Raw genomic sequence first — 27,828 nt, 5'->3', positions numbered from 1 at the left:
TCTCTGACTGTCTTATTCCACTTAGCATAATACTCTATACTCCATGTTGCAAATGGCAATATTTCATTCTTTTTTATGGCTGAGTAATATTCCATTAATTTAATTATCATTCATGATAAAGCTGACTGCATATATACATCTCTTTCTAGTCAGCATGTTTGCTTGAGGATCTCAGAAAACAGGGTATATAAAAATAATTATAGCCTATTTGGGAGGTCATTGTACCCATGTCTATTTCAAGGTATAGGTAAGCAAAAAGAAGTAATAAGTAGGGTAGCCATATAATTTATCACCCAAACTGAGGTAATTTTGAGGATAAAAAGGAGATATTATTTTTTAAAAGATTTTATTTATTTGACACAGAGAGAGAGAATGAGAGAGAGAGAGCGAGCACAAGCAGGGGGAGCGGCAGACAGAGGCAGAAGGAGAAGCAGGCTCCCCACTGAGCAGAAAGCCCAACACAGGCCTTGATCCCAGGACCCCAGGATCATGACCTGAGCTAAAGGCAGACGCTTCACTGACTGAGCCACCCAGGTGCCCTGAAAAGGGGATATGATTAATAAATAGACTCAATCATCAAAACAAGACAAAAAACCAGGACTTGCAGTCTCCCTAGCAATGGAGAATAAGGATGTATTATGCCCCCTCCCCCTCCATCAACCAGGTCTGCTAATATAAGACTCACTAGTTCCACTAGAGCAATCTAGTTAATTTAACTACAGCTATCAATTAGCTTGGAAAAACATGAGTTAAGGTCAGAAGAAAATAAGCCCAAGTTAATTACCTCCATGTAATTGACTTTGACATTTTGTTCATTTCTAAAATATCCTGAGGCTGACAGAGCTTAAATTTATAGATTTGGACAATCTTTGGTGTAGAGATAAGGATATATCCATTGAAGAGCTGTTACTTTCTGATTCTCTAACTTAGAATGGAAGAACAAGACAGGAAGGTACTCCATGTAATACACATTTTATCTCAGAACCAGATCACTGGCAAACTGAGGGAACAAGTCAAGGGCAGTCATTACTCAGTGGGCAGGGGAGAGAATGTTCTTAGCTCAGAGAAAATTCTCTCCTACTTCTAAACAAAGAAAAGTTAGCATGCCCCAGGTGTTGTTTCCCTGGCTTGGGTTCCTCCTTGTTCACCCTGATAGCCACGAAACCACCTCTGCACAAGGGGGACTGTTCTAAACTAGAGGTTGTTGTGACTAAAATATTTGCTCTCCATACTAATTGATTTTTAAAATTAATCACTTCATTTAGAATTCATTCAACCTAGTAGAGATGAACATTCATCATACTAGGAAGACCCTCAGCTCAGAGAGTACATGCACAACTGGTAATTAGTCTATGAACTGGCTCAGGAGTCTTTAAATGAGATTGAAGCCATTTTTATGAAGCTAAAATGCCATGCAACATTAAAAAGTTAAATAACCTTGTGAATACTTTAAAGAGAGAACTAAATGCAAAGTGAACCTATTTGGAAAACTCTTGAGTCAGTTGATTTTAATATTGATAAGAAAGAGATTAATGAATGGACATTCCCCAAACTCACAATTGCCCTCTGCACTTGGAGGGGCAATGTAGTATAGTGGAAAGATGTGTCCTGTGGTAAGTTAACTGGGATTCTGTCATTTTCCAGCAGTGTGGTCTTGGTTCTGAGCCTTAGTGTCTACATCTTTAAAATGGTGCAAGTAATATATCCTACTCCTAAATTGTAGGGCTTGTAAGAAGTTTTGATGAGATATGGTATATGAAATCTCTTTATAAAGTATGAAATATTTCAAAGTTTAATCGGTATTATTATTACATAATTTTTTGAAAGCACAATTATAAATCTTAATAAATAATTGTTGAGGTACTGAAAGAAATGGAATGTTCCTAACCTAATCAAACAGATGACAGAACAATGGTACAGTCTATCAAACACCACAAACTCTCTTTACCTTCCCCTACTCTCACCAAACTCACCCTAAATATAATGATATTAGTGAATGATAACATTACACTAAAAGCGCCTCAGTGAAGGTCACTTGTGACTGAGTGGGCTTGCCAAGAACTGCCAGAAAATACATGAGGCTTTAATAAAAACAGGAAACTAGTGTTTTAGTAGAAGAATGTCACACTTCAAGCTTAGCATTTAGGCTGCAAATGATAAAATGGTGAAAAATAGAGAAGACAAACAAAATTTAAACAAGTTGAGAAATAATTATAATCCAATTGGCTTAACCAAGTAACTGATTAAAAAAGCCCAGATTCTAGTTCACTGGGCAAGTCTAGATTGTTTATTTCACATTTCTGATTAAAGCAGAGCACAAAATTATTTTTCCTCAGTGTTTTGAAAAACACACATAAGCATGTTTTCTTTCATACCAAACGGAAATCTTCTCCTGCCATGTTAGTCTTAACTATTGCATTCTTATCACATTGAAAATGCCCCTTATAGTCAGAGTGAGAACTTAAATGTTAGTACCAGATTAATCTTGTGTTGCAATGAATATCATTAACACTAAGAATCTAATAACAGCTTATTATCAGAATAATAATTCCATTAACAGCTTTTAACAGGACTGTACTAACTGTAAGTGTGATTCTAATATAAATTATTCCAAAGTAAGTGCCACTTTCATATAATCACTGCCTTGGAAAACAGCAAAATAATAGCCTCAGCTCACAACTCTTGAATTTAAGTTCCCTTTTGCAACTTTCCTGGATATGACTAGCCAAAGAGCATTAGAGCCAGAAAGTTCCTCAGGATCACTTAGTCAATCTTCCTCACCTGCAGGTCAAAAAGCAGGCTCCAGAGAAGCCACAGGGTTGTGGTCTGTACAAGACGGGGCAGAAGTGACTGCATTTCACAATCATGCATTCTGAGTCACGAGCAGAATTTATAATATTAGCTTAGCTTTCTAGGATAACCTAATGGTGGCTTGTGAAATAAAAGGGACTAGCTTCTGGATTAACAAATCTTGAAGGTTATTTAAAAGACATGGGCACGTTGTGATGGGAAAATCCTGGTACTTAAAGTAGGAGGATCTTGATTCACATTCTGGCCTTGTCAGTTACAAGTTTTATGTTGAGAGTTATGTTATTTAGTGTCTATGAGTGTCAGTCTTATCACTAAAATGGGGATACTAACACCTTCTTTAGAAATTAATGCATGGATTCAATGAAACAATAGACGTGAAAGTGCTTTGTAAAGTGCAAATTGCTATATAAATGCTCATTCAAAAAAATATCCCTGGAAAAATTCATTTCACAGTGAAATTAAAGTTTAAAAGGGATGGTTTGTACATAAACAAAATTGTTCGGAATGCTGCAAGGCCAACAACCTGGCAGAAGCCATATGCGTTGGAAGGTCAGTTGGTGGTGTCAGTAACAAAGGACATCATGGCTGCGGGTGCCTTCAGAGCTAGTTATAGCTCTGGGTTATAGCAAATAAAACATTAAAAAGAGACTGAGAATTAAATTGCAAGATAAGGGACTGGGACTAGACAAGTGCCTTCTCTCAGCATATCTATACCTGTATCTATCTATCTCTTTATTTAATCCTTACCAGAAGCCTTTCACACTATAGAGAAACTAAGGCTTGGTGGAATTAAAAATCCTGCCCAGTGACATAAAACTAATGAATGCAAGACTGGGATTTGGAGCCAGTGTTCTTCTTATCACACCTGATGCCTGGCTCACTGTCAAGAGTTCATGCAAAGTCATCTGCTTTGTGCAATTTCCTTTTTAGTTTTGCCTTTCACTCCCTCTCCCTACCCTCATCCTCCATAGGCATCCACTTCAATATTTTTATCTGATATTTTACATTTGTGTGTTTTATCTACATAAATGACATAGTCTATGGATCACACACTATTTTTATTTTCCATTTACTACGGTGTTCTTTAACATCCATCCATGTTGCCATATGTAAACCTAGTTCATTTCTTATGATGACTGCATAGTATTCCACGACATACATCTACTATCAATTTTCCCAATAATGGACACCTATTTATCTACAAAGCGGAATTATCTAGAATCTCGAAGGGTTCCCAAAGATACCAAGTTTACTAAGACTTTACTGATTGATACTGCTCAACCCTCAACCTATTTTATAGATGAGAAATGAAGGAAAACTACTCAGAAAGTCCATCAGAACTAGTACAATTCTAACAAAATATTCGCCAACAGAATATCAATTCACAAGGCTATCATTAAGGAACAATGTTTCTCTTCCTATTAGTAATTGCCAAATGCAGAGAGATCACGCCATCTGGTGATGCAGAAAAACAGCTGGGGACATGTTTGTAGGCACAGAGAGACTTAGTTACGTAGATTGTCAGAGACTTGGGCAAAGGAAGTTAGAAATGCAGGCTCCCCAGTGGAGTGGCTGTGTGAACTTAGGCACTTCGTTGACTGTATGAGGTAAAACCATGAATCCTGAGCTAGACCAACTGACAACTCCATGACTTTGGACAAGCTGCTTAAATCCTCAGTGCCTCAGTTTCCTCATGGGGTTAAGTGAGGATCCAGTGAGTTAATATTTGTAAATACTTAGAGCTGTGCCTGGGGCACAGCAAGTGCTCTTTAAGTGCCTGTTGAGTAGGAAAAATATCCTCTGTAAATCATAGCTTCCACTTTTACCAAATACGATCTACCTCCCATGGGTTTTATGAGGGAAGAAATAAATGCATTAAGCATATTAAATTGTGCATTACCATTCCTTTGTATTCCCAGTGAATATTCTAAAAAATAACAGTAAGAATAAGAAAGTCCTATTCACATAGACAGACTCTACAACCTCATAGGATAAGTAACAAATAATAGAAACAGAAGTAAAATCTGGCTCTATCTGGAAATTAGATGTGTGTAGCTTCCTCAGGGCAGAAATTAGGCTCAGTACTCATGGGGTGCAGTGAGAATTCACTGTTAACCAAGAATGTAGGAAGAGGTCAATTAAGTAGTTGGAAAAAAGCAAGGATACTAAAGACTGATATAGAATCACGGATTCTATGAATGACAAGTATCCTCAGGGAACAGGAAGTACAGCTCTTGGCTTCATAGAGGGGGAAATTGAGATACAAGAAAAGTTAAAAGAAAAAAAAAAAAACCTCGTCCAAGGTCACAGAATCAATCAGTTGCTGTGCTTGGACAAAGACTTAACCCAGGGTTCTTTCAACTATGTCATGCACAAACTCAAACTCCCATGTATTAGAAGTTCATGTACCACGTTTTTTTTTTCAAATCATACAAAGAAGATAAATTGGGGGAGATTATTCACTTTGAAATAAAAAGACTTTGCTTTAAAAAAATCTCACAGTGGGGTTCCTTTAAATAGCAGTTCTCTTCCTGCATTTGAAATTAGACTTGACTCCTACTGAAAATGAGGGGTCCCTATAGTAGTGTGGAGTCCTAGTCCCCCAAACACTAAATAGAGACTCTGACGAAGTTTGAAATTAATTTCATTTGCATAAATAATCATAGCGGTAGTCATGACTCCACAGGCATATAAATCAGAGACGGTGTGGAAATGAGCATTTGTTTTTTTTATAGATACGGAAAAATTGCAAAGTCAGAGAAGCCTTGGGGAAGGGTACATTCAGGTTTGACTTGGTGAGTTATTATTTCTTGGCTTGTTATGAACAGCCCTTCCAGAGCAGTGGTGTTTGTCACTCACATAGCCATGTGTCACTCCCTCTGGGAAAACTGGGACTCATATCTTTCTCCCTGATTATACCATGATTTCCTCAAGGTCAAGGACAAAGATCACTATGTTCTCATCTCTGTGCCCCTACTGTTCAGCATAATGTCTGGCACACAAAAGAAGGTATGTGATGACTGTTGAAGAAAAGGTGAGGGAGTCCACTAATGTTTCTTCAAATCAAGCATGGATTATACATAGAAATCTCTAAGCAAAGTGACATGTGATGTTTTTGTGGCTAGAAATGGACAATTAAAACAATTATATAGTTCATTAGATGGTGATAGATGCTAGGAAAAAAGCGGGGCAGGGTTATAGAGAGTGCTGGGGAAGTAGAAAGAGGTTTGGAAGTTGAAACAGGGATATCAGGAAAGGCCTTACTGTGAAAGTGGTATGTGAGGGAAGATTTGAAGGAGATAATGCACTAAACGATGCTGTCACATGGGAGAAAAGCACTCCAGGCAGAGGCAAGGACTAGGGCAAAGGTCTTGATGTAAGAGCCTGCCAGTCTGAGGAACAGCAAGAAGTCTGTATAGCTGGAGGAGTGTGCATAGAAGGAAGTATAGTAGGATTTAAGGTCAGAAGGGTAACTAGGGTCCAATATCATGAAAGATCTCGTAGGCCACTATACAGGAAGTCAGTAGAGAGTTCAAGGCAGAAAACTGACATGATCTGACTTCGGTCTAAAGAAATCACCTTGGCTTCTATGATTAGAATATGCTGTAGGGAGCAAAGGAAGAAGCAGGGAAATCTACCAAGAGGCTATCTTCAGTAATTTAGGTAGAAGTGGATGGTGCCTTAGATCAGGTTGGTGGCAGAGGATATAGTGAGAAGTGGCCAGATTCTGGGCACATTTTGAATATGGAACAGACAGTGTTTGCTGAGGGATCAGATGTTGGGTATGAGAGAGAAAAAAGAACTAAGGATGACACCAGTATTTCTGGCCTAAGAAACTGGGAGAATGACGTTTCCATTTACTGAAATGGAAAGGCTAGGGAGGAACAGGGGTTTTTTTGGAGGATAGGGTGCAGAGATCAGAGTTTGGTATGGGCATATTAAATATGGGATGTCTATTAGCTATCCAAGAGGATTCATACAAGAGGCAGCTAGAATTCGTGACGGGGGCCCAGGCTGGAGACACAATTTAGGAATCCATCAGAATTGGATGGTATTTAAAGTCAAATTATTTCATGAAACCAACAGTAGAAGTGTGTGCCCCCAAATTCTTATGTTAAAGTCCTAACCTCCAGTACCTCAGAATGTGAAATAGGGCCTTTACAGAAGTAATCGAGTTAAAATGAGGTAATTAGAATGACACTATTCAAATGGGACTGATGTCCTTATAAAAATGAGAAATTTGAAGACACATACACAGGGAGGATGCCATGTTAATATGAAGACAGCCATCTACAAGCCAAGGAGAGAGGCATGGAACAGATTCTTCCCTCATAGCATGCAGAAGGAACCAACCCTGTTCATTTTGGACTTCTAATCTCCAGAACTGGGAGACAATAAATTCCTATTGTTTAAGTCATCCAGATCGTGACACTTTGTTGCAGCAGCTCCAACAAGCTAATACATCCACTTAATGAGTGAATGTGAATAAAGAAAGATGTCTGAGAAATGAAGTGAACTCTAACTTTTAGAGTTCATAAAAAGGAAAAACAATCAGGAAAGGAGATTGAGGAAGAGCAGCCAGTGAGATGAGAGGAAAACCAGAGAACTCCTGAAAGCAAAGTCAGGAAGTGTTACAACAAGGAGGGAGTGATGAGCTTCATCTGCTACTGTTATAGGTCATGTAAGATAAGGGCTAATAATTGAAAATTGGATTTAACAACATGGATTTCATTGCTGATCTTCAAAAGAGCGGTTTCAGCACAATAATGAGGGTGAAAGCCTAAATGGTATATGTTTAAGAGAGACAGGGAGGGGAGGAATTGGAAATAGCAAATGGAAGAGGTTTGAAGATGTTTACTGAGAGGGAGCAGAGATATGTGGTGCTAGTGGGAAGGATGTGTGGAGGGAGGATTCTGTTCTTAAGATCGGAGAAATTATACCATATTGGTATTAAAAAGGATCCATAGGATTAAAATTGGTTCTGTAATGAGTGGGAAGATTTGCTGAAATAATGTCTTTGAAGAAAACTGGGATGTGGTGTAAATGGAAAGGCAACAAGAAAAAAGGATGAATATACATATGAGGAATATAAGGAACAGCACAGAAGATCATAGGGGAAGGGAGGGAAAAATGGAACAGGAAGAAATTAGAGAAGGAGACAAACCATAAGAGACTCTTAACTCTAGGGAACAAACTGAGGGTTGCTGGAGGGGAGGTGGGTGGGGTGTTGGGGTAACTGGGTGATGGACATTAAGGAGGACATAGGATGTAATGAGCACTGGGGTTATATGCAACTGATGAATCACTGAACTCTACATCTGAAACGAATGATGTTCTCTATGTTGGCCAATTGAATTTAAATTTAAAAAAAAAGGAAAAATGAAAAAGGACGAGTATAATATAGTACAGTTTTTGGTATAGTATGACATAGCAGAGAATTTTTGTGAGAATTTAATTAGATAATACAGTGAAAGCTCTTAACCCAATGCCTGGCACAATGTAACTGTTCAATGAATGTTATTGTTAGATGTTATATAAATGCTGTTGAACTAATCTCCCTCCTCTCCCCCTTTTTCCACTCTCATTTGTGAGTCATCTACATATAAGTGTATATGATGTCATGAGTATAGCTGAGATCATCTTAAGAATGTAGATAGAGAAGTTTAGAGAACAGAAAGAAGAGCCTGAAAGGGGGCCAGGAGAATGAGCAACCTGAACAGTAGAGGAGAAACTGTACATGAAACCAAAAGAGGAAGTATTCCTTAGACTGGATGGAAATCAAAGATAACAGAAATCATGATTGTCTAAAGTCCCTACGATGTCAGTAAACTGCAAGGAATCCTGTGGCTGAGGAAAGGGGTGGCTCACTAAAAAAGCAAGTAGAGGGGAAATGAGGACAAAGTGGCCTAGGCTACTATAGAGTCACCAAACCTCATTGTAGTCCACACTGAGGCCATAACAAAGGAGGGAAATCTGGGAATTCCATAAAATGTTATTAGGATTTCCAGGGCGCCTGGGTGACTCAGTCGTTAAGCGTCTGCCTTCGGCTCAGGTCATGATCCCGGGGTCCTGGGATCGAGTCCCACATCGGGCTCCCTGCTCGGCGGGAAGCCTGCTTCTCCCTCTCCCACTCCCCCTGCTTGCGTTCCTGCTCTCGCTATCTCTCTCTCTGTCAAATAAATAAATAAAATCTTTAAAAAAAAATGTTATTAGGATTTCCAAACTATCAATAATACCTTCCTCTCTGCAATATCATAAATCTATAGTTTGCCACTCAATCAGATTAATCTAATGTACCTGTTCATCAAATACATCTTACATTTGAGGACAATCTGTCCTAAAATTTTGGCTAGCAGTTTTAACGTTCCATTCTATAAATGGAAGTTATGTCACATTCTGAGAGAAGTTTCCAAATATGCAAACATGTCAATTCCAGAAACTTTGGTAGACTTCTTGGATTGTTCTTCTCAGGACTGACATAGATCAGTGTGTTTTTTAGTGTATTTTATTTATTTGTTATTTTTATGTATTTTTCAATTAATATGTTCTAACAGCTACCATTTACATATGAAAACTTTGATAAAGTAACCTAATAAAAGAAGGGTAAAGATCTGTCAGGTAAATGTAAGCAAATTTAAAGTAGGTTTGATAATATAAAATTCAGACAAAGAGAACTTAAAGCAAAAGGCACTAAATGTCGAAAGGAAGGTCATATTTTGTTGACAAAAAGAACAGTCACAAAAACTGTCAGAAACTTTTATACATATAAATAAATATGTAATAATGGCATTATTCATAATAATGATAAACTAGAAATAACCAAAACTACATAAATATCAAATACTAAATACATGACTAGAAAATGATAAGCAAAATACATCAGAATGTTATCATTGATAATGTAAGGAGTAATATGATCAGACTGGCATTTGATTTAAAAAAAAGATTCCACACACAGTAGTCTAAATTAAAACATGAGATTCATAGAGAGAATATTAAATTTTGTTGACAGCATAACACATTTGAATAAATGGAAAAACATACTAAAATCTTGGATGGGAAGAATTAATACAGTAAAAATTTCAATTCCTCCTTTCATTATTCATAGGCTTAACACGATCATAGCTTAAGCCCTTACTAAAATTGAATTAAAGTTTTTATAGAAGACTAAAATTCATGTGAAGAATATTGACAGTAATTTCAGGAAGTTTTGAAAAGAATTACCCTCTCAAAAGCAAGTTCAAGGACTGGCTGACTGATCAATAAGACAGAAGGCAGAACCCTAAAATGGACCCTATGAACTTAGTGTTGTCAGATTTAGCAACCAAAGTTCACCAAATATGTTGGAGACAACAGCAATAACTTCACCGATCCCTAAAACAACTTAAAAGGAAAGAAAGTTGATAATATTGCAACAAATACATCAAATAAGACAAAACAATTGTTAATGTTCTTACTGTTGATTTACAAACCTATAAGGGTGAACACTGCCCCCCAAAATGGTAAAGGATACAAACCATAATTTCACCAAAGAAATGCAAATGGCCAATAAGTACATAAAACTATGTTTGACTTTACAAGTAATCAAAAACAAAACACAAACAAAACAACTCTGTCCATCCTGTTTCCTGGATTTCTCTTCCACCTGATCTCTGTGTGACTGATCTCATCTTACTTACTCCGCTTCACTATCACTTCCTCACTGAGAACTTTCCTAACTGCCTTATTTAAGTAGTCACACGCTCCTCCAACAGACACACGTTTTCCACTGTTGCCATATGATTCCTTCACAGCACATACCTTAAGAATGTATATGTTGATTTTCTGTCTATCTCATTAGACAAAAAATTCCACAAGAGTAAGGAATATCATTTTTTAAGTTTATTTATTTATTTAAACAATCTCTACAATGTTGGTCTTGAGCTCATGACCCCATATCAAGAGCCATATGCTCTATCAACTAAGCCAGCCAGGCGCCCCAAGGAATATCATTTATTTACCAATATATATACAGTGCTTACCATGGTATCTGGCACAGGGTAGGCACTCAAGTTTTGTCAAACAAAAATTAAATGAATTAAACTTATTCCATTTGCTTTTTTAAAATGACAATGTCTGGTGTTAGAAAAGACCTCTCAAACACTGCTGGTGGGGTGTAAAAATTGGTACAATCACTGTGGAGAGCAATTTGTTCGTATTTTAAAACACAAGTCAGATGTTATCTCTTCTCTGTTCAAAACCTTCCAATAACCTTCCATCTCCCTCAGAGTCCAAAAATTCCAAAAAGGCCTACAAGACCCTACATGATCTGTTGTCCCCCCTACCCCTCGATTGTTCTGGTCACATGGGCTTCTGCTCTCTCACCATTCACTCTGCTGTAGCCACACTGACCTCCTTGTGGTTCCCTCCAATACCTTAGACATGCACTTGGCTTGAGGTCTTTACACATTTGTCATTTTCCCTGCCTGAAATGCTCCTCTCTGGATATATGAGCCTCCCTCCCTTCCTCCTTCAGGTTTTCCTTCAAATGCCACCTCAGTAGGGAGATCTTCTGACTACATCATAAAAATAGTCATTCCACCTCATGCCCAACCCCAGAACTCCTCATACCATTACCCTGCTTTGTTTTTCACCATATCACACATCACCACCCAACATATTTTATATGTTTATTTATAATACATTTATTTATAACATTTATATAGATAATGTTTGTCTTCTCTCACTAGAGTATCAGCTGCATAAGGAAAGAGATATTTTTAATCCATTGCTAAATACCAAAGCCCTTTAAGAGAGCCTGGCACAAAGTAGATTCTCAATAAATATATATTGAATGAATGAGTAAATGAATGAATGAATGAATAATTATCAAGAGCCTGAAAAATGTTCATGCCATTTCACCAAGTACTACTAATTATAGTAATCTATGCTAAATAAGGGGTCTAGTTGTACAAAGATCTATTTACCAGGCTTTCCTTCACAACATCACTTAAGAGAATGATAAATTAGAAGTACTCTTCATGTCCTGTCATAAATGAGAAGTCAAATAAAATGTTATACAAAAATTGATATGGAATATTATGCAAGCATTTAAAATTATGTCATTATAAACATATACATAAAACATGGAGGAGGGAGTAAAAAGGAAAGAAAAGGGAAAATGAAAAAGAAAGGTTTTTTTCTTCTGTTTTTTTAAAGAATGTGTTTGAACTTAAATGAATATCAAATTAATACAGACTGCTATTTACTCATTTTACATATGAACCTCATAGTAACCACAAATCCAGAATCTAAGATAGATACACAAAAAAATTAAAAGATAGCCAAACATAACACTATAACACAAAATATCAATAACTGCATCCCTATCAATAATTATGTAAAATATAAATGGCTTAAAAGCTCTAATCAAAAGACATAGGTTGACTGAATGGATAAAAAAATAAGACCCATCTATGTTGCTTGCAACAGACACCTCAGATCTAAAGACACATACAGACTGAAAGTGAAGGGATAGGAAAATATTTACCATGCAAATGGAAGCAAAAAAAAAAAAGGCAGGGCGGCAACACTTACTCAGGCAAAATAGACTTTAAAACAAAGACTGTAATAAAAGACAAAGAAGGGCATTACATAATGATAATGATGAAGGGATCAATCCAACAAGAGGATATAACAATTGTAAATATCTATGCACCTAATGTTAGAGTGCCTAAATACATAAAGCAAATATTAATGGTCATAAAGAGAGAAACTGATAGTAATACAATAACAGTAGGGGACTTTAATACCCCATTTCCATCAACGGATAGATCATCCATGCAGAAAATCAACAAGAAAACAATGTCTTTGAATTGCACATTGGACCAGATGGACATAACAAATATATACAGAACATTCCATCCAAAACCAACAGAATACACATTCTTTTCAAGTCCACATGGGACAGTCTTCAGAACAGATCACATATCAGGCCACAAAACAAGACTCAATACATTTAAGAAGACTGAAATTATGCCATGTATCTTTTCTGATCAAAACAGCATGAAACTAGAAATAAATCACAAGAAAAAAAACACAAATATGTGGAATAAACAACATGATACTAAATAGCCAATGGGTTAATGAAGCAATCAAAGAATAAATAGAAAATACATGGAGACAAATGAAAATGAAAACACAATGGTTCAAAATCTTTGGGACATAGCAAAGGCAGTTCTAAGAGGAAAATATATAGTGATACAGGCCTAACCTCAAGAAATAAGAAAAAGCTGAGATAAACAATCTAATCTTATACCTAAAGGAACTAGAAAAAGAAGAACGAACAAAACCTAAGGTGAGTAAAAGAAAAGATAAAAAAGATCAGAGCAGAAATAAATGACACAGGGACTAAAAAAAAAAAAAAAAAATCAATGAAACCAAGAGCTAGTTCTTTGAAAATATAAATAAAATTGATAAACCCTTAGCCAGACTCATCAAGAAAAATGAGAAAGAACACAAATAAAATCAAAAATGAGAAAATTAAAGTAACTGACACCACAGAAATAAAAATGATTATAAGAGAATACTGTGAAAAATTATATGCCAACAAATTGGACAACCTAGGAGAAATGGATAAATTCCTAGAAACAGACAGTCTTCAAAAGCTGAACCAGGAAGAAATAGAAAATCTGAACAGGCTGATTACAAGTAACAAAATTGAATCAGTAATCAAAATCCACCAAAAAATAAAAGTCCAGGACCAAATGGATTCATCAATGAATTCTGTCAAACATTTAAAGAGTTTAGACCTATTTTTCTCAAACTATTCCAGAACATAGAAGAAAAAGGAGAGCTTCCAAATATATCCTATGAGGCCAGCATTACTCAGATACAAAAACCAGACAAAGATAACACAAAAAAAGAAAACTAGGCCAAAATCCCTCATGAACACAGATGCAAAATCCACAACAAAATATTAGCAACTGGGGTGCCTGGGTGGGTCAGATGGTTAAGCGTCTGCCTTTGGCTCAGGTCATGATCCCAGGGTCCTGGGATCGAGCCCCGCATGGGGCTCCCTGCTCAGCGGGGAGCCTGCTTCTCCCTCTCCTTCTCCTGCTCCCCCTGCTTGTACTCTCTCGCTCTGTCAAATAAATAAAATCTTTTAAAAATATATTAGCAAACTGCATACAATACATTAAAAAGATCCTTCACCATAATCAAGTGGAATTTATTCTGGGGATGCAAGGATGGTTTGATATTTGCAAATCAATCAATGTGATCCTACAAATCAACAAAACAAGGGGTAAAAATCATATGATCATCCCAATAGATGTAGAAAAATCATGTGACAAGAATTCAACATCTGTTCATAATAAAAACTCTCAACAAAGTAGTTTTAGAGGGTACATACCTCAACATAATAAAGGCCATATAGAACAAACCCATAGCTAGCATCATACTCAATGGTGAAAAACTTAGAGCTTTTCTTCTAAGATCAGGAACAAGACAAGGATGTCCACTCTCGCAACTTTTATTCAACATAGTACTAGAAATCCTAGCCACAGCAATCAGACCAAAAAAGAAATACAAGGCACCCCTATTGGTAAAGAAAAAGTTACACTGTCACTATTTGCAGAAGACATGATAGTATACATAGAAAATCCTTTAAAAAATCCTAAAGACTCCACCAAAAAACTACCAGAAGTAACAAATGAATTCAGTAAATTTGCAAGATATAAAATTAATACCCAGGAATTGGTAGCATTTTTATACTCCAATAATAAAGTAGCAGAAAGAGAAATTAACAAAACGATACCATTTATAATTGCATCAAAAATAATAAAATACCCAGGAATAAACTTAACCAAGGAGGTGAAAGACCTTTACTCTGAAAATTATAAAACACTGATGAAAGAAATTCAAGATGACATGAACAAATGGAAAAATATTCCATGTTCATGGATTGAAAGAATAAATATTGTTAAAATGTCTGTATGACCTAAAGCAATCTACAGATTCAATGCAATCCCAATCAAAATACCAACAACCTTTTTCACAAAACTAGAACAATAATACTAAAATTTGTATGGAACCACAAAACCTGAATAGCCAAAGCAATCTTGAGAAAGAAGAAAAAATCTAGAAGTATCATAATTCGAGATTTTAAGATATACTACAAAGGTGCAGTAATCAAAACAGTATGGTGCTGGCACAAAAATAGGCACTTAGATCAATGGAACAGAGTAGAGAGCCCAGAAATAAGCCCACAATTATATGGTCCAGTTATCTTTGAGAAAGGAGGCAAGAATATACAATGAGGAAAATACAGTCTCTTTAATAAATGGTCCTGGGAAAAGTGGACAGCACCACGCAAAAGAATGAAACTGGACCACCTTTTAACACCATACATGAAAATAAACTCTAAATGAATTAAAGATCTAACTGTGAAACCTAAAACCATACAACTCCTAGAAAAGGACACAGGCAGTAATTTCTCTGACATCGTCCATAGCGATATTTTTCTAGATGTGTCTACTGAGGTGAGGGAAACAAAAGCAGAAATAAGCTATCAGGACTACATCAAAATAGAAAGCTTTTGCACAGCAAAGGAAACCATAAAAAAAAAAGACAACCTACTGAATGGGAGAAGATATTTGCAAATGACATATCTGATAGGGAGTTAATACCCAAAATATATAAAGAACTCATACAACTCAACACCACAAACCAAATAATACTATTAAAAATTGGTAGAGGACCTAAATAGACATTTTTCCAAAGAAGACATATGGATGGCCAAGAGACACATGGAAAGATGCTCAACAAGACTAATCATCATCAGCAAATCAAAACCACAATGAGGTATCACCTTACATCTATTAGAATGGCTAAAATCAAAAAGACAAGAAATAACAAGTGTTGGTGAGGACGTGAAGAAAAAGGAACCCTTTCACACTGTTGGTGAGAATGTAAATTGGTATCACCACTGTGAAAAACAGTATGGAATTTCCTTGTAAAATTAAAAATAGAAATACCATATGATCCAATAATTCCACTAGTAGGCATTCACCCAAAGAGAGTGAAAACACTAATTCCAAAAGATATATGCACCCCTATGTTTATTACAGCATTGTTTACAACAGCCAAGGTATGGAAGCAACCTGTGTCCATCAACAGATGAATGGATAAAGAAGATGTGGTATACACACACACACACACACACACACACACAGAAATATTACACAACCATTAAAAAGGATGAGATCGTGCCATTTGAGACACCATGGACAGACTTAGAGGGTATTTGCTAAGTGAAATAAGTCACACATATGATTTCACTCATAAATGGAATCTAAAAAAACAACAACAATAAATGGATAAGAAACAAAAAGCAGAATTCAAACTTATAAATACAAAGAACAAATTGATGGTAGCTGGGCAGGGTGGACAAAATGGGTGAAGGCAAGTGGGAGATACAGACTCCCAGTTATGTAATGAATAAATCACAGGAATAAAAGGCACAGCATAGGGAATATAGTGGATGATACTGTAATAACAATGCATTGATGTATCAGGACAGATGGTAGCTACACTCGTGGTGAATATAGCATAAACTTGTTGAATCACTATGTTGCACGCCTGAAACTAATGTAACCCTATGTGTCAACTATACTCAAATAAAATAAAATAGTATCATTATAAAATGATACTGAGAAACATCCAGGGCGCCTGGGTGGCTCAGTCCGTTAAGCGTCTGCCTTCTGCTCAGGTCATGATTTCCAGGTCCTGGGATCGAGCCCCATGTCGGTCTCCCAGCTCAGTGAAGAGTCTGCTTCTCCCTATCCCTCTGCTGCTCCCCCTGTTTTTGCTCTCTCTGTCTCTGCCTCTGTCTCTCAAATGAATAAATAAAATCTTTAAAAAAGAGAAATATTCACAATAGAATATTAAGTGAAAAAATCACAACACCATAAAGTATGTATAGTATTATCCCAAATATGTAAAACTATAAATATAGATACAGTATTGTGAGAATTTTGATATATCTGACAAACATATATATTATGATAAACACAGATAAATAGACAGGGAGATGACTAGAAGGACTTAAAATATCCATAATGGTTATTAGTGAGTAATGGGATTATAGAATTTGTGGGTGATTTTTCTCCCTTTTTTGGATTTTTTTCTGTACTTCTAAATTGTCTATAAAGAAAAGAGTTAAAAAGAAAATAATGTTATAATGAGAAGGAAAAATCAATGATATTCTTGTAGGTAACCTAGTTCTAAGCAAAATTACTTTTGACTATTTTTGTAGGATAAGATAGCAACAAAGTACAGTCAGTGGAACTGAACAAATATGGACATGCAACTTTTTAGATGAAGGGCCTACATGATTTATTTTGTCAGAGTTAATGTTAAATAGCTTCTACAAACATACAGATAACAGGGTCATTTGTCTCTTATGGCCTGGCTCATTATAATAAAGTCTGCTGTTGGCTTATAGATAGATAATTGTCTTTCTATTTTTAGGTCAGAGGAAAAAGCATCCAATTTACTTAAAAATGACAGGCAGCCACAGGATTTCCTTAGGAATAACTGTGTTATACACGTGGTGGATATAAAACAGTTAAACACTGCGCCAGACAGTTCCTTTGATGTTATGTTTGCTGTGAGCATATTTGTCCTAATAGCAGGAAGTACCCAGAGAAAAGAGTGAGTAATGAGTGAACATGTTCCAGGAAGCTTTCAGCACGGGGGAAGTTCTTTTTTCTTGCCTAAAACCATGAAGTTCTGACTACAAAACCTTACTCTGCACAAGAGCAATAAACATTCCAGTACATTCACATAAGTCATTCTAGAGCTTTAGAAGGGAGTTAACACAGCAGAGAAGCATCCCATGGATGTATGCACTTGCAATTAAGGATAAAAATTAGCAAGAGGAGAGCACTAGAAATGCAATCACCAAACTCTGTAAAATGGAGACAAAAAAACTTGTATACTTTAAGGACAGAACTTGGAGCAAATGCGAATAGAGAGAGTGAGAATGTATCCACACTGATACCATCCTGTCTGGCAGGACCTGGGTGAGATGCAGACATAGATGCCAAAGGTCAGAGACAGGACCATGAAAGTCTAAAATCCAGATCAGAAGAGTGACAGAGGCACAGCCAGAAATGAAGATCACAAGTGCAATTGCTCAAAATACCTTAAACATAAGTTGACTCTTAGTAATAATAATAACCATAATGATGACAACAATGTTTTTAGCATGTATTACACAGCCAGAATTGTGCCAAGTATTCTTTACACTTATCAGTCCTTTTCAATTCTATATTTATCAGCAGAATCATTTTATGTAATGCTAAATCCTTAAGATATAGGTGAGAGCGCCTGGAACCCACATTCCCCTGTTTGTGGAAAGTGTACTACTCTCCCCAGATTTCAGCTAATTCCCATTGGAATTACATTCTTTTAGTTATGTGTGGCTCCAGCCACCTCCCTTCCATAGCAAGATATATGCAATCCTAAGTTAAAGTCGTCATCAGTATATATCACCCTTATACTGGGAGTAGATGTACCCAGCCTATGCAGTACTCTGCAGTCTCTGTCCCAGGCCCTCTCAAGTATCGGCTGGGTGATAAGTGTCCATGGGTGGACCCAGTGCCCCAACAGGGCCGCCCTGCCGAAGGGAGCCTCTCAAATATCTATGCCTCTCCAATGCCCCCACTCACAAACCATTCCCCCCACCCCAGGTTACCATTACTGAATCTCCAGATTGCTCCTCGCTGGACAAGGGTTTCAGCAGCCTCCTCCGAATGTGCTCAGATTGGTCTATAACCTGTTTATGGAAGACTGAGAAAACATCAAGTCTCCAAAAAAAAGTTTGCAGGGAAATGTAGGGAAAGGGGGCCATTGAAGGTGATGAATATTATAGGAGCCAAAACCAAACAACAACAACAACAACAACAACAACAACAACAACAACAACAAAATAAAATAGGCCATTCCTCGGTTGGTGACACACAGGACTGAAGGAGAAGATCCAGTCCGCAATGAGAATACCAATATTATCACTTATTCTGTTCTAGAGTCTATCCTTCTATTACTGTAGCGAAGATTGACACTTATTGAATTTATGACCAATGGAAATTTTCAATTTAAAGACTATCTCTCCTGTCAAGTGGGCTTTTTGGAGCCAGGGGCACAGTGGACATTTTTTCTTTATTATTTTGTTTGAATTGGCCACTCCTAAGCTGTCAAGATCTCTTTGGATCCTAAGGCATTAGCCCTCTCTAAAGCCTTAGCAATCTCTTCGAGTCTCATATCATTTGCAAATTTGCACTGCAGAAGCATTTGCTTGGAAAACACACATGCACATGTGCAGTGAAAGCTAAATAAATGTGGTTAGTTTTCACTTGCAGCATTCCATTCAGCTCTCTTGGATCCCTAATAAGGCAACAGTTGTCTTAATGACTCAATTATCACTTCATGCTATTTAGAGCAAACATATGGACTTTAATGCAAAAGGTACTAGGAGTTAAACATTCAAGTCTGAAATTAAAACACAGGCTCTATAAAACCTGCTACTAGGACACTTACGGTGTCCAACACTGGGAAATAAAAATAACCTCTAGCTTGAGAAAAAGAAAGAGGATGGTGAAAGTTTACAAATGTGAGAAATATGAGGTGATGCTTTCATATTCAAACACAATTCACACAAAACATTAGTGACTAGGGTGATTAATATGGAAAGCAAGGACGGGAAGAAGAACCCACTTCTCTTTGTAAAGGCATGTACCAGATATGTGTGCCTTGGACAACTTTATTCACATTTTCACTCAGAGAGTACCCATGAGACAGCATTTTCTATCTCCTGGTTCATTGGTCTCCTCTGTATTGTAAATATCTTTGCACATGGAGAAAAACCGATCAAGCATATTAGGGGACTTGTTAGCAGATAATCAGGAATTCCAAATTCTAAAAAACAAAACAAAATCCTGGAGTCTCCGGATTCTGGTGAATTCTATAGCTAGGCGCAAAGCAAGACCTGGAATCTCAAAATCATGGGATTGAGTCCTACCTTGAAGGCTTAGTGGGAGCTGAGAGACCTGGGACTACCAGCAACTAGTTCTGTTCCCTTGAAAAAGTGAGAGTTCTATAAAATGAGGAGTTGAATGAGATAAATGACTTCCAAACAGTTGAAATTTTTAAAAATGTAAATGAAATCTTATGAAAATGCACTTAGCAAATAAGATTAAATATATATAAGCAGATGTTCTGGGTAAAGCAAGGTGGTAACCCACATACTGGCCAACTTAACCCCAGAAACACCTCTGAGTGTTTAAGCACAATTTGAAAATCATTAGCAAGGCCCCTTTCAGTATTATAGAATTCTATTCTGGTTTAAAATAGAAGAAATCTAAGCTACTGTTCAGCCCCTATAATCTATGGGTATATGAAGCAGAGACTTGGAGACTTGTAACAGATTGTCAATATTAGTAATAATCGCAATGTAATCGTAATATAAAACAAAGTAATAATTTGTTGAGATATACTGCTGAGAAGCGGATGATCATAAAGGTCAAGTAGCAAAGCTGGGTTTTGAACACAAGTCTGATATGATAATAGGTAAGTGCACTACAGTGTGACAAGTGCTAAAATAGCTTGAGCTACCAAATATAGTAGGATCCCAAAAGGGAACAGGATCAGTTCTTCCTGAAGAAGTAAGAGAAGATGGCCCTTGATCTGAGTCTTGAAGGACCAACAGCTGTTTACCAGGAAACAAAGGCGGGAAAGGAATTCAGGGCTGTGGACACAATGTGTTCAATGGCAAGGAGGTACAAACGTCATGCAGCAGGGGGAGATTGATCAGACACAAGGCTGCAGATGTAAGCACGCGGGAGTCTGATCATGAAGACATCTGTGTCTCACACTAAGAAATTTAGACTTACCCTATTGGGTTAACACCATTGCAATGTTTCAAACAGCAGTGTGAGATAATCCCTCTTTCTGGAATACTTTCTCTCCACCCCATTCCTTTATCATCCTTCAGGATTTCTTGCCCTTTACCTAAAGAAAGGCATTTTTCCTTCCTCTCCTCATTAGAACCTAAGTGTCACGAGAGGTGAGGTCTTGACAGCATGGCTGATTGTTGTACTCCCATCACCTAGGAGAGTACCTAGCACATAGTAAGTGCTCAGTAAATATTGGTTGCATAAATGAAAGGCTGTCTGCAAAGCCTGGGCTCACAACCATCTTTGTGACACCTCTTTGACTGGGCTTGCTTTATTAGGGACCACACCTTGAAATAAATAGGAGATACTGTGTTGACAGTGGCAAGGTATCCAACAAATAAAGAGGCAAGAAAGAAAGATGTGGGGTCTAACTAAAAAAAAAAAAAAAAAAAAAAGTAGCAGTCTGTGTTTGCAAGGTTCCTTAGTGGCTTTAAAATTCTGTATGCCCATCCAGGTCTCCTGACTTACCTAACTACTGGGGGACCTCAGTCCTTGGGAAAATCTGCCCTATTAGCTTGCATTTATAGCAGCTCTAATGACTTAGAGGATTTTATGAATTAAAGTCACAATCACAGGTGTACCTGGGTGGCTCAGTTGGTGAAGCATCTGCCTTCGGCTCAGGTCATGATCCCAGGGTCCTGGGATCAAGTCCCACATCAGGCTCTCTACCCGGTGGGAAGCCTGCTTCTCCCTCCCCCTCTGTCTGCCACTCTGCCTACTTGTGCTCTCTCTCTCCTTCTCTGTCAAATAAATAAATAAAATCTTTAAAAAAATAAAGTCACAATCACATCATTCTAAATATCAAAATACATTCCATCTTTCCAACCAAAATAAAGCACAGTGAACCTAACTGCCTGGAAGGAGGCTTATTATTATCTCTGGCATGTTACTTTGCCTCAGTTTCCTCAACTGTAAAATAGATATTATAGTAGCACTTCCCTCGTAGGGTTATAGTGAGGCTTAAACCAAATACACATGATGCACTTAGCACAATGCTTGGCACACAGAAAATGCTCAGTGTTCACTTATGAAATCATTATAGTTATCAGTGGCATTAGGCATTTATGAGGAAGAGCAATGCATTTTTGAGAGAGGAGCTGAATTTCCCTTTCATAAACCTGCCCCTCCCTGTATGGCAGGTTCCAAATCCTGACCACAAAGGTCACAGATTTGCTATCTGTTCTTCCCCCAACAATATCCTCAAACCTCCCTTTCATTTGACTTTTTCCTTGACTAATAAACTATTCACCACTAATTACTTATAATCATTTTCTGCTGCATAGTTTTATATTTGTTTATTATGTTCACAGCTGTCTTGCCTAGCAAGGATAGAAATCTATTATCTCATTATTATACCCAAGTCTCCCGATCACTGTGTCCTTGCCTTCCATTTCACTTCTTCCAAAAGTATCCTTCCTCCTCACTTCTTCCTTCCTATCCCCCCACACACTTTCTAAGGATAGGGGGATTTAGGGCATATAAAAAGAGAGGGACTTTAAAAAATAAATAAATAAAAATAAATAAAAAATAAAATAAAAAAATAAAACAGAGAGGAACTTTGTTAGCATATAAACTAAACTAGTTAACCTATGAGATACGACTATGCTATAAAAGATGATCCAATATTTGCCATATAGAGTCCACTCTGAAAAATTCATTTATTCCTTCAAAAAATATTTATTTAGCATATTCTATGTTCAAAGTTTTGAGGATTTGGCTGTGAACAAAGCAGACTAAATCCTTCCCTTTAATGAAGCAGATATTTTTTGTAGGAGAGACAGACAATAAATATGTATGTATCATTAAACAGTGATCAGTGTTAAGTAAAATAAAACAGGATAACAGAATAGATGGTGTCGAGTGCATTGCTTGAGGCAGTATGGTCAGGGCAGGCTTTTTAAACAGGTTCCATTGGACAATCAGAAGTTCTTACAGGACTTGAAGGATTTGCTGCTTCCCCCTTGTAGATGAAGTCAAGACTCAAAGGAAAGGGAGGGTGAGAAAGAGACCACAGGATCATGGGGAAGGGGGAGGAAATTCCCAGATGCTCAGTGAAGATGGACTCTGCATGAAAAAATTGAAGGCTATGTTTGTACCATGCTGGATATTATGAAAAACCTGCTCATTCCATGTAAAATTTCCATGGTAGCATCATGGACTTCCAAATCTGTACCATCAGGTGTGTTAGTCTTGAAGGTAGAATGAAGGGACCATGTCAGACAATGGAAAGCAGGACTATTCCACAGCATTTTTTCCCAGGCTCCAGTGGAGCAGACCCCAGCTTATTGAGTGGACAAGGGAATAGCATGTCAGAGTTGCAGGTGGTAACTGTCAGACAGCCACCTCAAAAAGACACGAGAGGTAGGAAAGGAAAAGAGTAAGACCAAACCTTCTGATTACTCCTGTAGGCAGAGAATGCTGCCCCTCTATGGAGGCAGCCACAAACATTTGGGTTATAGCACTATTCTATTATGCTTACTAATAAAATCCATTATCATCCCAGAGGTATTTAAGTACTTTACAGTTTAAAAAGTATTTAACTGGGGGCCCCTGGGTGGCTCAGTCGGTTAAGCATTCAGTTCTTGATTTCAGCTCAGGTCATGATCTCAGGGTTGTGAGATCGAGCCCCCCACTGGGCTCCGTGCTGGGCATGGAGCCTGCTTAAAATTCTCTCTCTCCCTTTCTCTTGGCCTCTCCCACCTCCCTCTCTTTAAAAAAAAAAAAGTATTTAATTGTTTAAAGCAACTTTTACATACATTATTTCACTTGATCTTCCGTGAGAGAGACAAGGCAGGAATTGTTATCCAATTTTGCATATGAGGAAATTGAGACACTAAATGACTTATTCAAAGCCCCCCAAGTGATCCGAAGTTGATAATAATAATAATAAAGTGCCCCAAGTAAGTGGAGAATTTGAATCCAAAACTTTCTGCCTCCTTAACCAAACATTTACTGAGCTTCCCCCTTCAGCCCAGCACTGTTTGGAATAGCAACAAGATGTAGAAATCAAGAACTATGCTTGTATAAATTTCTGGGCCATCACTAACTTTATAAACATATAAGCTACTGTTGAATATCATTCTTTTGAATTAAAAGTTAACCAGAATCCATAGGGGGGGAAAACAAACCTCTACCTAAACCTCACACTTTATAGAAAGTTAACTCAAAATGGACCACAGATCTACATGTAAAATGCAAAACTATAAAATCTTAAGAGAAATCCATAGGAGAAAATCTTCAGGACCTAGGGCTACATGAAGAGTCTTAGATACAATGCCAAAATCATTTTACATAAAATAAAAAATGGATAAATTAGACTTCATCAAGATATAAAATGTTTACTCTGCAAAAGACCGCAATAAAGAGATGAAGATACAAGCTTACATATTGGGAAAAAATATTTACAAACCACATATCTAGATGTGATACCTTTCTAGAATATATAGAGAATTTACAAACCTCAATAACAAAAAAAAAATCCATTTAGAAAATGGACAAAAGACAAAAACAGACATTTCACCAAAGAAAATATAGAGATGGCAAATAAACAAATGAAAGTTGTTCAATATCATCACAGAAATGCAAATTAAAACCACAATGACATGTCACCACACACCTTCAAAATGGCTAAAAAAAAATAGTGACACCAGTAAATGCTGATGAGGATGTGAAGACACCAGATCATGCATCCATTGCTGGTTAGAATGTAAAATGATACAGCCACTCTGGAAAACAGTTTAGCAGTCTCTTTCAAAACAAAAGAGGTGCTTACTATATGGCCCAGTGATTGCAGTCTGGAGTAATTGCCCCAGAGAAATGACAACTCAGGCCCACATAAAAATGTGTACACAAATGTTTTTAACAGCTTTATTTGTAACAGCTGAAAACTGCAAATAAAGCCCAGATGTCCTTCAACAGATGAATGGTTGAACAAAATGTGGTATATCCATATCATGGAATACCACTGAGCCATAAAAACGTAAGAGATTATCGATATACTCAACAACTTGGATGTACCTGAAAGATATAATGCTGAGTGCAAAGAGCCAGTTTCAAAGGTCACATACTGTATGATTTACATGGACATGGCATTATCAAAATGACCAAGTATAGAGATGGAGAAGACATCATTAGTGGTTGCCAAGCATTAGTGATGGGGTTGAGGGATGTGGGTGTGAATGTAAATGGTTAATTAACGTAAAGAAAATCTTTGTGGTGATGGTACAGTTCTGTATCTTGATTGTGGTGGCAGTTACATGAATCTACACATGTGATGAAGTTGCATAAAACTACACACACACACATACACAAATGAATGTGTAAAACTGGTAAAATCTGAATAAGTTCTTTGGACTATACCAATGTCAATTTTTTGGTTTTTATATTGTACTATTATTATGTAAGATGTTAACATTGGGAGAAGCTGAGTAATGGGGATACTATATGGGGCTTCTATGTACTATTTTTGCAATTTCCTGAAAATCCATAACCATTCCAAAATTAAAATATTTTTAAAGATTTTTATTTATTTGAGAGAGAGAGAGAGAGTGCTCAGGAGTGGGGGGAGAAGCAGAGGGGGAGGGAGAGAGAATCCGAAGCAGACTCCATACTGAGTGCAGAGCCCAACATGGGGCTCAACCCCACAACCACGAGATCATGACCTGAGCTGAAATTAGAAGTCAGATGCTTAATCGACTGAGCCACCCAGGTGCCCCAAAATTAAAATTTTTAAAAAGCAAATGAGTGGGAGCTTTATGCACGTCTAAACAGAATTCCTTCTAAGATGAGACATTCTGGAGAACAAAAACAGCATACAACAGCATGACATGTTGGCAAGAAGGACTGGACCAAGAATGAGAATAACTTAGGCCATTATTTACCCTCTGTGGTTTCCATGGTTTTATCTTCTAGTTACAGACCTTGCTCCCCTGACCACATACTTATGTGCCTATCTGACCTAGGCCAGGTCAACCACAATCCTGTATCTCTATCAGTGTGGATTTTGATGCATGAAATGGCATATAACCCAAGCCAGGCCATCCAGAATCTTCCCGTGGGTTTTCCAGAGTTGGTAATGAGCAGGAAGGGGGAGGCTTTCTCATCCCCACTGGATTTCAAAAAAGCAAAGATATGACCCCAATATCTGCCAGTAACCATTTCCCTAGCTAACTGGAGGAACCCAAAAGAAAAAGGGCAACATACAGATAGGAGCTGTGCTAGGAGCTGGGGAAAGAGCAAGAAAGAGACCAAGGAGCAAAAAAGAGTCCAACAGCCACATGAGCCCTAGACCCACTAGATCCTGATGCCGGGTCTGTCCTTCCCAGATAACTGAACCAACAAATTCTTTTTCAGCAATTATGCATATGTGTTGGATTTGCAACTACATGTTTTCTGAACAGTGCAATTTCTTAGAACCTCAATTTGTACATCTATAAAATAAGAATATCTGATGTACATGCCTCCCAGTTTTGCAGTAATAATCAAAAGAGACAGCACACATGAAAGTTCTTTACGGCACTATAAAAATGTAAGGGACTAATACCTATTGTTAGAGACAAAAGGAAATCTCAAAAACAAATCCAGCTCCTTTCCTAAGGATTTTTATAATAATTATATTCCAGTAATTTCCAAAGCAACATTGAGAATAAGAAACAAATATAAAACACCAACATAAACAGATTATTATGATTCATGTTCAATGATTCATTTATGACTCAGAAACAAATGGAATACCAACATTCTAATATATATATAAAAATCTTCTCTAAAATTTAACAATTTAAGAAAGTTTAGAAATGTGTGTGAGAAACAGCTCTTGTGTCAGAATTTTTCAAACTGAACTATATTTCCGTTTTGATCAGAAACACCCCATTTGTATTATTGTATGAAGCCCCTTTGACACACTGCACATTGTGGTCAGATTCTTAAGTGGACTAAAATCCTCAACAAGTTGCTTTCTTTTCACCTTAAATGGGTCAAATTTTGACTGAGCTCAAGATGGCTCCATTTTCCTAAATTACAAAGAGCCCAGCACGACTCCAGCATTGATGTCAATTAAATCTGATTTAAAGCTAGACATGTACTTGTTTTTTTTTTTAAGATTTTATTTATTTATTGGAGAGAGAGAGAGAGTGAGAGAGAGCATGAGAGGGGAAAGGGTCAGAGGGAGAAGCAGACTCCCCACCGAGCGGGGAGCCCGACATGGGACTCGATCCTGGGACTCCAGGATCATGACCTGAGCCGAAGGCATTCGCTTAACCAACTGAGCCACCCAGGTGCCCGCTAGACATGTACTTGTAATTGGTAAGGCCACAAGACAGCTGGAGCTGGGAGGGCTTTGTCCAGCTGTGGCAGCCTAGAACACCGGGCAACATGCAGCAGGCGGGTAAATCTACCCTCAGCACTCAACAGTCTATCTGGATCCCAGGATCTGTATGCAGCACAGTGAAGTACAGTGTTACTCCTACAAGCCATATCTAGCTTGTGCAAGAGGATATTTTTACAGAGTAAGGGTGGGAAGTCAAGAGTATCAAAGCCAAGAAAGGAACAAGAAAGAAAGCAATGAGTATCAGCTACCCTGCTAGCCTCTGAAGTGTCTGGAAAAAAAACCTTTAGCACTCACAGTGAGGTTAAGTAGTACTTTTAAGGGTGAGCGGACAAGGAACTGATGAAAAGGTGTGTTTATTCACAGTGAGAGCTCTTGGTAGATTCACTCTTTTTTTTTCAAGTTTTTTTTAAAAGATTTTATTTATTTATTTGACAGAAAGAGACACAACAAGAGAGGGAACACAAGCAGGGGGAGTGAGAGTGGGAGAAGCAGGCTTCCCGCAGAGCAGGGAGCCTGATGCGGAGCTCGATCCCAGGACCCCGGGATCATGACCTGAGCCGAAGGCAGACGCTTAACTACCGAGCCACCCAGGCGCCCCTTGGTAGATTTACTCTTAGCAAGTGGTTTATTTCGCTTCGAGCAAGTGCCACTCGGTAACAAGTAAAGCCCTGGTTACCAAGCTTTCCTTTTCAT

Source organism: Halichoerus grypus, chromosome X (assembly GCF_964656455.1).
Source record: "Halichoerus grypus chromosome X, mHalGry1.hap1.1, whole genome shotgun sequence".
Classification (NCBI taxonomy): Eukaryota; Metazoa; Chordata; class Mammalia; order Carnivora; family Phocidae; genus Halichoerus; species Halichoerus grypus.
The sequence above is the reverse complement of the archived record's forward strand: the minus strand, read 5'-3'. Positions refer to the sequence as shown.